The sequence below is a fragment of the Herpailurus yagouaroundi genome, unplaced genomic scaffold (genome assembly GCF_014898765.1).
Source record: "Herpailurus yagouaroundi ecotype Mexico unplaced genomic scaffold, PumYag 139, whole genome shotgun sequence".
Lineage (NCBI taxonomy): Eukaryota > Metazoa > Chordata > Mammalia > Carnivora > Felidae > Herpailurus > Herpailurus yagouaroundi.
In genome coordinates, this window is record NW_024412394.1 from 74042795 (window position 1) to 74052722 (window position 9928).

At 39.8% G+C, this 9928-nt stretch overlaps 1 long non-coding RNA gene across 1 annotated transcript; it reads left to right on the forward strand.

Moving 5' to 3' along the window:
* Window positions 1-5292: 5292 nt before the first annotated feature.
* LOC121029198 (uncharacterized) lies at window positions 5293-9633 on the forward strand. Its single transcript, XR_005789637.1, has 3 exons — window positions 5293-5399; window positions 6084-6169; window positions 9042-9633. It is a non-coding gene; the product is annotated as an uncharacterized LOC121029198 (long non-coding RNA).
* Window positions 9634-9928: the final 295 nt, after the last annotated feature.

The following is a 9928-nucleotide window of genomic DNA, read 5'->3' on the forward strand; positions in this document are numbered from 1 at the left end:
ACAATATCAGAATCATAAGGGTCCCAGAAGAGGAAGAGAGAAAAATAGGGGTAGAAGGGTTATGTGAGCAAATCGTAGCAGAAAACGTTCCTATCCTGGGGAAAGACACAGACATCGAAATCCAGGAACCACAGACGACCCCCATTAGATTCAACAAAAACTGACCATCAACAAGGCATATCATAGTCAAATTCACCAAAAACTCAGGCAAGGAGAGGGGCGCCTGGGTGGCACAGTCGGTTAAGCGTCCGACTTCAGCCAGGTCACGATCTCGCGGTCCGTGAGTTCGAGCCCCGCGTCGGGCTCTGGGCTGATGGCTCAGAGCCTGGAGCCTGTTTCCGATTCTGTGTCTCCCTCTCTCTCTCTGCCCCTGCCCTGTTCATGCTCTGTCTCTGTCCCCAAAATAAATAAACGTTGAAAAAAAAAATTAAAAAAAAAAAAAAAAAACTCAGGCAAGGAGAGAATCATGAAAGCAGCAAGGGAAAAAAAGTCCCTAACCTACAAGGGAAGACAGATCAGGTTTGCAGCACACCTATCCACAGAAACTTGGTAGGCCAGAAAGGAGTGGCAGGATATATTCAGTGTGCTGAATCTGAAAAATATGCAGCCAAGAATTCTTTATCCAGCAAGGCTGTCATTCAAAATAGATGGAGAGATAAAAAGTTTCCCAGACAAACAAAAATTAAAGGAGTTTGTGACCACTAAACCAGCCCTGCAAGAAATTTTAAAGGGAAATCTCTGAAGGGAGAAAAGATGAAAATATAAATAAATAAATAAATAAATAAATAAATAAATACCAAAAGCAACAAAGATTAGAAAGGGCCAGAAACACCACCAGAAACTCCAACTCTACAAGAAACATAATGACAATAAATTCATATCTTTCAGTACTCACTTTAAATGTCAATGGACTCAATGTTCCAACCAAAAGACACAGGGTAACAGAATGGATGAGAAAACAAGATCCATCTATATGCAGTTTATAAGAGACCCATTTTAGATCTAAAGACACCTTCAGATTGAAAATAAGGGGATGGAGAACCATCTATAATGCTAATGGTCGCCAAAAGAAAGCTGGAGTAGACATAATTATCAATCTAGACTTTAAAAAACAGACTGTAACAAGAGTTCAAGAAGGTCATTATATCATAGTTAAGGGATCTATTGACCAAGAGGATCTAACAATTGTAAACATTTATGCTACAAAAGTGAGAGCACCCAAATATATAAATTAATCACAAACATAAAGAAACTCACTGATAATAATACCATATTAGTAGGGGACTTCAATACCACACTCACAGCAATGGATAGATCACCTAAACAGAAAATCAACAAGAAAAAAAATGGCCTTGAATGACACAGTGGATCGGACAAACTTAACAGATACATTTAAAGCATTTCATCCTAAAGCAGTGGAATACACATTCTTCCCCAGTGCACATGGAAAATTCCAGAATACATCACATACTGGGACACAAATTAGCCCTCAATAAGTACAAAAAGATCGAGATCATACTGTACATATTTTCAGACTGCAATGCTATGAAACTCGAAATCAACCACAAGAAAAATTGTGGAAAAATAACAAATACTTGGAGACTAAAGAGCATCCAACTGAAGAATGAATGGAATAACCAAAAGCTAAAGAGGAAATAAGAAGGTACAAGGAATCCAATGAAAATTATAGCACCACAGCCCAAACCTCTGGGATGCAGCAAAGATGGTCGTAAGAGGGAAGTATATAGCAATCCAGAACTTCCTAAAGAAGGAAGTAAGTTCTCAGATACACAACCTAACCTTATACCTTAAAGAGCTAGAAAAAGAACAGCAAATAAAACCCAAAACCAGCAGAAGACAGGAAATAATAAAGATTGAAGCAGAAATCAATGCTATCTAAACCAAAAAACAGTAGACCAGATCAATGAAACCAGAAACTGTTTCCTTGAAGAATTAAAATAATTGATAAACCAGTTTGATCAAAAAGAAAAAATTGATAGCCAGTTTGATCAAAAAGAAAAAGGAAAAGACCCAAATAAATAAAATCAAGAAGGAAAGAGGAGAGATCACAACCAACACAATAGAAGTACAAACAATAATAAGAGAATATTATGAGCAATTATACGTTAATAAAATGGGCAATCTGTAAGAAATGTACAAATTCCTAGAAACATATATGCTACCAAAACTGAAATAGGAAGAAATAGAAAATTTAAACAGACCCATATCTAGTAAAGAAATTGAATTAGTAATCAAAACTCTCCCAGAAAACAAGAGTCCAGGGCCAGATGGCTTTCCAGGGGCTTTCCAGGGCCTTTTTAAACATTTCAAGAAGAGTTAACACCTATTCTCTTGAAGCTGTTCCAAAAAATAGAAATGGAAAGAAAAATTCCAAACTCTATGAAGCTAGCATTACCTTGGTTCCAAAACCAAAGACCCCACTAAAAAGGAGAACTACAGACCAATTTCCCTAATGAACAAGGATGCAAAAACCTTCAACAAGATATTAGCCAACTGGATCCAACAATACATTAAAAGAATTAATCACCATGACCAAGTGTGATTTATACCTGACATTCAAGGCTGGTTCAATATCCACAAAACAATCAATGTGATACATCACGTCAATAAAAGAAAGGACAAGAATCACATGATCCTCTCAACAGATGCAAAGAAAACATTTGACAAAATACAGCATCCTTTCTTGATAAAAACCCTTAAGAAAGTAGAGATAGAAGGATCATACCTTAAGATCATAAAAGCCATATATGAAGGACCCACCACTAATATCATCTTCAATGGGAAAAAACAGAGATTTCCCCCTAAAGTCAGGAACACGACAGTGATGTCAACTCTTGCCACTGTTACTCAACATACTATTGGAAGTCTTAACTTCAGCAATCAGACAACACAAAGAAATAAAAGGCATCCAAATTGGCCAGGAGGAAGTTAAACTTTCACTCCTCACAGATGACATGATACTCCATATGGAAAACCCAAAAGATTCCACCAAAAACTGCTAGAACTGACCCATGAATTCAGCAAAGTCGCAGGATATAAAATCAATGCACAGAAATTGGTTGCATTCCTTTTTACCAATAATGAAACAACACAAAGAGAAATCAAGGAATCGATCCCGTTTACAATTGCACCAAAAACCATAAAACACTTAAGAATAAATCTAACCAAAGAGGTGAAAAATCTGTACACTGAAAACTATTGAAATCTTATGAAAGAAATTGAAGAAGACACCAAAAAAAAAAAATGGAAAAGATTCCACGTTCCTGGATAAGAAGAACAAATATTGTTAAAATGTCAATACTACCCCAAGCAATCTACATATTCAATGCAACCCCTATCAAAATAACACCAGCATTCTTCACAGAGCTAGAACAAGCAATCCTAAAATTTCTATGGAACCAGAAAAGACCCCGAAAAGCCAAAGCAATCTTGAAAAACAAAACCAAAGCTGGAGGCATCACAATCCCAGACTTCAAGTTGTATTACAAAGCTGTAGTCATCAAGGCAATATGGTGCTGGCACAAAAAACAGACACTTAGATCAATGGAACAGAATAGAGAACCCAGAACCCAGAAACGGACCCACAGACGTATGGCCAACTAATCTTTGACAAAGCAGGAAAGAATATCCAATGCAATAAAGACAGTCTCTCCAGCAAGTGGTGCTGGGAAAACTGGACAGCGACATGCAGAAGAATGAACCTGGACCACTTTCTTACACCAGACACAAAACTAAACTCAAAATGGATGAAAGACCTCAATGTGAGACAAGAAGCCATCCAAATCCTTGAGGAGAAAGCAGGCAAAAACCTCTTTGATCTTGCCCACAGCAACTTCTTACTTAACATGTCTCTGGAGGCAAGGGAAACAAAAGCAAAATGAACTACTGGGACCTCATCAAAATAAAATGCTTCTGCACAGCGAAGGAAACAATCAGCAAAACTAAAAGGCAACTGACAGAATGGGAGAAGATCTTTGCAAACGACATATCAGATAAAGGGTTAGTATCCAAGATCTATAAAGAACTTACCAAACTCAGCACCCAAAAAACAAATAATCCAGTGAAGAGATGGGAAAAAGACATGAATAGACACTTCTCCAAAGAAAACACCCAGATGGCCAACCGACACATGAAAAAATGCTCAACTTCACTCATCATCAGGGAAATACAGGTCAAAACCACAATGAGATACCACCTCACACCAGTCAGAATGGCTAACATTAACAACTCAAGCAACAACAGATGTTGGCGAGGATGTGGAGAAAGAGGATCTCTTTGGCACTGCTGGTGGGAATGCAAACTGGTGCAGCCACACTGGAAAGCAGTATGGAGGTTCCTCAAAAAACAAAAAATAGAACTACCCTATAATCCAGCAATTGTACTACTAGGTATCTATCCAAACGATACAGGTGTGCTGTTTTGAAGGGGCATATGCAAATGTTTATAGCAGCAGTATTAGCAATAGCCAAAGTATGGAAAGAGCCCAAATGTCCACCGACAGATGAATGGATAAAGAAGATGTGGTATACACACACACACACACACACACACACACACTGGAGTATTCCTCGGCAATCAAAAAGAATGAAATCTGGCCATTTGCAACTATGTGGATGGAACTAGAGGGTATTCAGGGTAGTCAGAGAAGTATTGTGTATTCAGGGTAGAGGGTAGTCAGAGAAAGACAAATATCATATGACTTCACTCATATGAGGAATTTAAGATACAAAAGAGATGAACTTAAGGGAAGGGAAGCAAAAATAATATAAAAACAGGGAGGGGAACAAAGCATAAGAGACTCTTAAATATAGAAAACAAGCAGAGGGTGGCCGGAGGGGTTGTGGGAGTGGGGGATGGGCTAAATGGGTAAGGGGCATGAGGGAATTTACTCCTGAAATCATTGTTGCACTATATGCTAACTAGCTTGGATGTAAATTATAAAAAAAAAAATTAAAATTAAAAAAATTTATGTGATGGGGAATGTATCATTGAAGAGCAAACATTTTTGAGATTTTTTTGGATCTGTTTTAAAACTGCAGTTTGGCAGATTCATATGTTTACACTGTGCTGTGTCCCACCCAACTTGTAAATATTTGATAAATGTTACCTTTTAATTCCTGATAACATTATGAAAGTGTTAGGAAATGTTGTGGCCGATAACCTCTTTCTGAGCCTAAGATTCACATTTACCATGTGGTTATTGATTGACTAGAACAAAATGATTTTGTTTTCAGGGAAACAGAATCTCTCAGAGCCACATTCAAACTTTCCCTTCATTTAGTTGTATGTTTTCCAAGGACAGAGATAAGATTTTTCCCTGTTCTGCTTCTGAAGCAGGTCAACCTGGATCTAGTAAGACCAAATATTTATGGACATATGTGAGCATGCAATTCCCTAATGAAAAATGTGTGATAATATGTCAGAATGAAAGATTTTTGAGACAGTAATGCTGACTGTATGAGTTGGGCATTTACTTAAGCTGCGTTGCTGGGAAGCAGATACCTGGCCCTCCATCAAATAAAGCTTTCTCTAATAAAAAAATAATGGGAAAATGCTGGAAAAGTTTCAAGAAGATTGTAGGGGGATTTAAAATCAAATTTTAAATAACATTACTGTGGGGGCGCCTGGGTGGCTCAGTCGGGTAAGCATCCGACTTCGGGTCAGGTTATGATCTCGCGGTCCGTGAGTGCCAGCCCCGCGTCGGGCTCTGTGCTGACAGCTCAGAGACTGGAGCCTGTTTCAGATTCTGTGTCTCCCTCTCTCTGACCCTCCCCCATTCATGCTCTGTCTCTCTCTGTCTCAAAAATAAATAAACATTTAAAAAAATAAAAAAAATAACATTACTGTGCAGAGACATCTTGACACGTGAGGTCAAAGAAAATTTGGTAATATTTTAAAATTTGGACACTTCATTATCAGAGATTTTATCTCATTTGATACAATGAGAAGGGAAGAGGCCACTACTGCATTAAAATATTATTTACCCTAGTAACTGAATTGTGTGCCTCCTTAACTTTTGCACCCAAGATCAGTGCTCACTCATCTTGCTTTGTCCTTGTTAGGTCCCAAAGGCTTTCAGGGTTCTCTGGCCTCCATTCTAAAACTATTAGGAAGAAAGAGTTGGAGGTGGAACCATGTGGAATTTTAGGTAAGGGGGGCTTCTTGGTGTAAATGAAGGTGCTCAGGGAAAAAAGAGAATGAAGCCATATTATTTCCCCAAGAAGATAATTAAGCTTAAAGGAATTAAAGGCCTAGAAATTACTAGTTTGTGGGTTAGTGCCACATGCATAAAACGTTAAAATTTGGGTTACTTGTGGAACCATAGCAGTTCAAATATATCTACGTATGATATAATCATTAAAATAAAATAATTTATACTCCAGATTTGGTGATATCTTTAATAGATTGATTCTTGTGGAACTCAGTCTATTCAGAAAGTATGGATCCAGGATATTTTCAACCCTTACATTTGGTGGATAAAGCTTTTAAAATAACTTCTTGAAATGAATTTGGAAGTGTATTCTGACATTTAATTTACTTTTCAAAGGTCAGGCAGATACATCTCTGTTTATCTAAAGGCCCTGAAAACAGGATCTGTTACTACAGGTGTTTGTTTTAAAAAGTAAATATTGAAGCTCTGCCCTTGAAAATGACATTAAAGGAGAGCGTTAGGCACATCCTCAAAGATATGCATTAGTGTCTATCTGTTTCCTTGCTATTATCAACTAATCTTACAGAACTCTTTTGAGATCGACAGTATCCCTATGCTATGGTGGTTTATGAAAGGAGCTTGGGATTTCTCTCTGACATTGCTGCTCTTTTGGTAATGAAACAGCACGTGTTGAGTCACCACCTGAGAGCATGAACACAAGGTGAAAAAGTGAAGATTTAATATTTAGTACTTACTGTTTTAGTTCAGCAATGAACTTGGATGTTTTGGGTAGTTGAAAACACATGAGAAGGTTCTGGTGGAAACATGAGAACTGGAACAACAGAATCTCCTACTAACTGGGAGCTTCCACTCACTCAACCTCTGATCCTCAACCTCCTCACCTGTAAATGGGGGATCACAATACTTCCTGAATACAAAAGTTTTTATTAAAAAGCGTAACTAATAAACACGCTGAAATTGGTGCGTTACCACTGAAGTTACCCTTGGGGCTTTGTCTACAAATCTCCCCATGTTTCCCACTCCACCTTTTCCCCCTGCCTCACACAATGAAATTATAGGGAAGAAGTGTACTGCTTTGCTTGGACTGAATGTTTGTGTCCCCCAGAAATTCATATTGTGAAATTGTAGGGGATGATACTAGGAGGTGGGATTTGGGGAGGTGATGATTGGGATTAGCGCCCTTATATATATATATTTTTTTATTTATATATGAAATTTATTGTCAAATTGGTTTCCATACAACACCCAGTGCTCATCCCAAAAGGTGCCCTCCTCAATACCCATCACCCACCCTCTCCTCCCTCCCACCCCCCATCAACCCTTAGTTTGTTCTCAGTTCTCAACAGTCTCTTATGCTTTGGCTCTCTCGCACTCTAACCTTTTTTTTTTTTTTTCCTTCCCCTCCCCCATGGGTTCCTGTTAAGTTTCTCAGGATCCACATAAGAGTGAAACCATATGCTATCTGTCTTTCTCTGTATGGCTTATTTCACTTAGCATCACACTCTCCAGTTCCATCCACGTTGCTACAAAAGGCCATATTTCATTTTTTCTCATTGCCACGTAGTACTCCATTGTGTATATAAACCACAATTTCTTTATCCATTCATCAGTTGATGGACATTTAGGCTCTTTCCATAATTTGGCTATTGTTGAGAGTGCTGCTATAAACATTGAGGTACAAGTGCCCCTATGCATCAGTACTCCTGTGTCCCTTGGATAAATTCCTAGCAGTGCTATTGCTAGGTCATAGGGTAGGTCTATTTTTAATTTTCTGAGGAACCTCCACACTGCTTTCCAGAGCGGCTGCACCAATTTGCATTCCCACCAACAGTGCAAGAGGGTTCCCGTTTCTCCACATCCTCTCCAGCATCTAGAGTCTCCTGATTTGTTCATTTTGGCCACTCTGACTGGCGTGAGGTGATACCTGAGTGTGGTTTTGATTTGTATTTCCCTGATAAGGAGCGACGCTGAACATCTTTTCATGTGCCTGTTGGCCATCCGGATGTCTTCTTTAGAGAAGTGTCTATTCATGTTTTCTGCCCATTTCTTCACTGGGTTATTTGCTTTTCGGGTGTGGAGTTTGGTGAGCTCTTTATAGATTTTGGATACTAGCCCTTTGTCCGATATGTCATTTGCAAATATCTTTTCCCATTCCGTTGGTTGCCTTTTAGTTTTGTTGGTTGTTTCCTTTGCTGTGCAGAAGCTTTTTATCTTCATAAGGTCCCAGTAATTCACTTTTGCTTTTAATTCCCTTGCCTTTGGGGATGTGTCGAGTAAGAGATTGCTACGGCTGAGGTCAGAGAGGTCTTTTCCTGCTTTCTCCTCTAGGGTTTTGATGGTTTCCTGTCTCACATTCAGGTCCTTTATCCATTTTGAGTTTATTTTTGTGAATGGTGTGAGAAAGTGGTCTAGTTTCAACCTTCTGCATGTTGCTGTCCAGTTCTCCCAGTACCATTTGTTAAAGAGACTGTCTTTTTTCCATTGGATGTTCTTTCCTGCTTTGTCAAAGATGAGTTGGCCATACGTTTGTGGGTCTAGTTCTGGGGTTTCTATTCTATTTCATTGGTCTATGTGTCTGTTTTTGTGCCATAGCGCCCTTATAAAAGAGGGCTTGAACTCCATTGCTGCTTCTGCCATGTGAGGTCACAGGGAAGAGGCCACGAAGAAAGGGGATTCTCTCTAGACACGAATCTGCTGGTGTCATCATCTGGACTTCCCAGCCTCAGAACTGTGAGGAACAAGTGTCTGTCCTCACAAGCCATCTAGTGTATACTGTACTGTGATAACAGCCTGACTGGACTAAGACAAATACTCCCCCATCTTTTTTTTTTTTTTTGACATTATTCAGCAAAAAATCGAATCCATGAGAAAACCAGCCATTTAGCAGTGCATGCGGCACTTCTGTCAGCAGCAGTTACACAAATGTTACCTGCATTGACATCTGTAGCAGCCAAACTGCCTCAAGTTAAAACAATTTGAAGCACAGCTCCCTGTGATCACTCGTGGGTTTTGTTGCTGGTGCATCACAGTCCAACTTCTCCCTCTGCCCAGAGCACCTGCCTTCACTCCCTCACCGGCGTTGCTCCTCAGGGCACTTCCCAGTCCTCATGCAAATCTCAGTGTGTGTCCTGGGAGGACCCAAAGTAAAACACCTTATGAAATTATTTCAATTAAAGCAGCCTGGTGTCCAGTGGCAGAACAACACTAGACCAGAACCGGCTGAGGGCAGAGTTTGGTGGGATGGGTGTTGACTAGGGCCCTTGGTGGCCCACACACCCCAAGGAGTGTGAGGGAATTGGGTCCGAGTAGGCCCTGGAAATATGTGGGAGTGTTTTCCCTTGTCACAATATGTCAGATGGGAAGAACCAGTTTTTTTTCTCACAAGAAAAAAAACTGTTGCAGAAACAAAAGGTGTAAAAAGAAATAAACTGTAAACCTTATTTCCTGTACTAGCCTCTTGTTCAGGTTTCGTCTCCCATGCACTCTTTGGTATCTTCAGCTACTCCTGGGTTCTTTTTGTATTTGTCTCAAATTTATGGGGCGCCTGGGTGGCGCAGTCGGTTAAGCATCCGACTTCAACCAGGCCACGATCTCGCGGTCCGTGGGTTCGAGCCCCGCGTCAGGCTCTGGGCTGATGGCTCAGAGCCTGGAGCCTGTTTCCGATTCTGTGTCTCCCTCTCTCTCTGCCCCTCCCCCGTTCATGCTCTGTCTCTCTCTGTCCCAAAAATAAAAAAA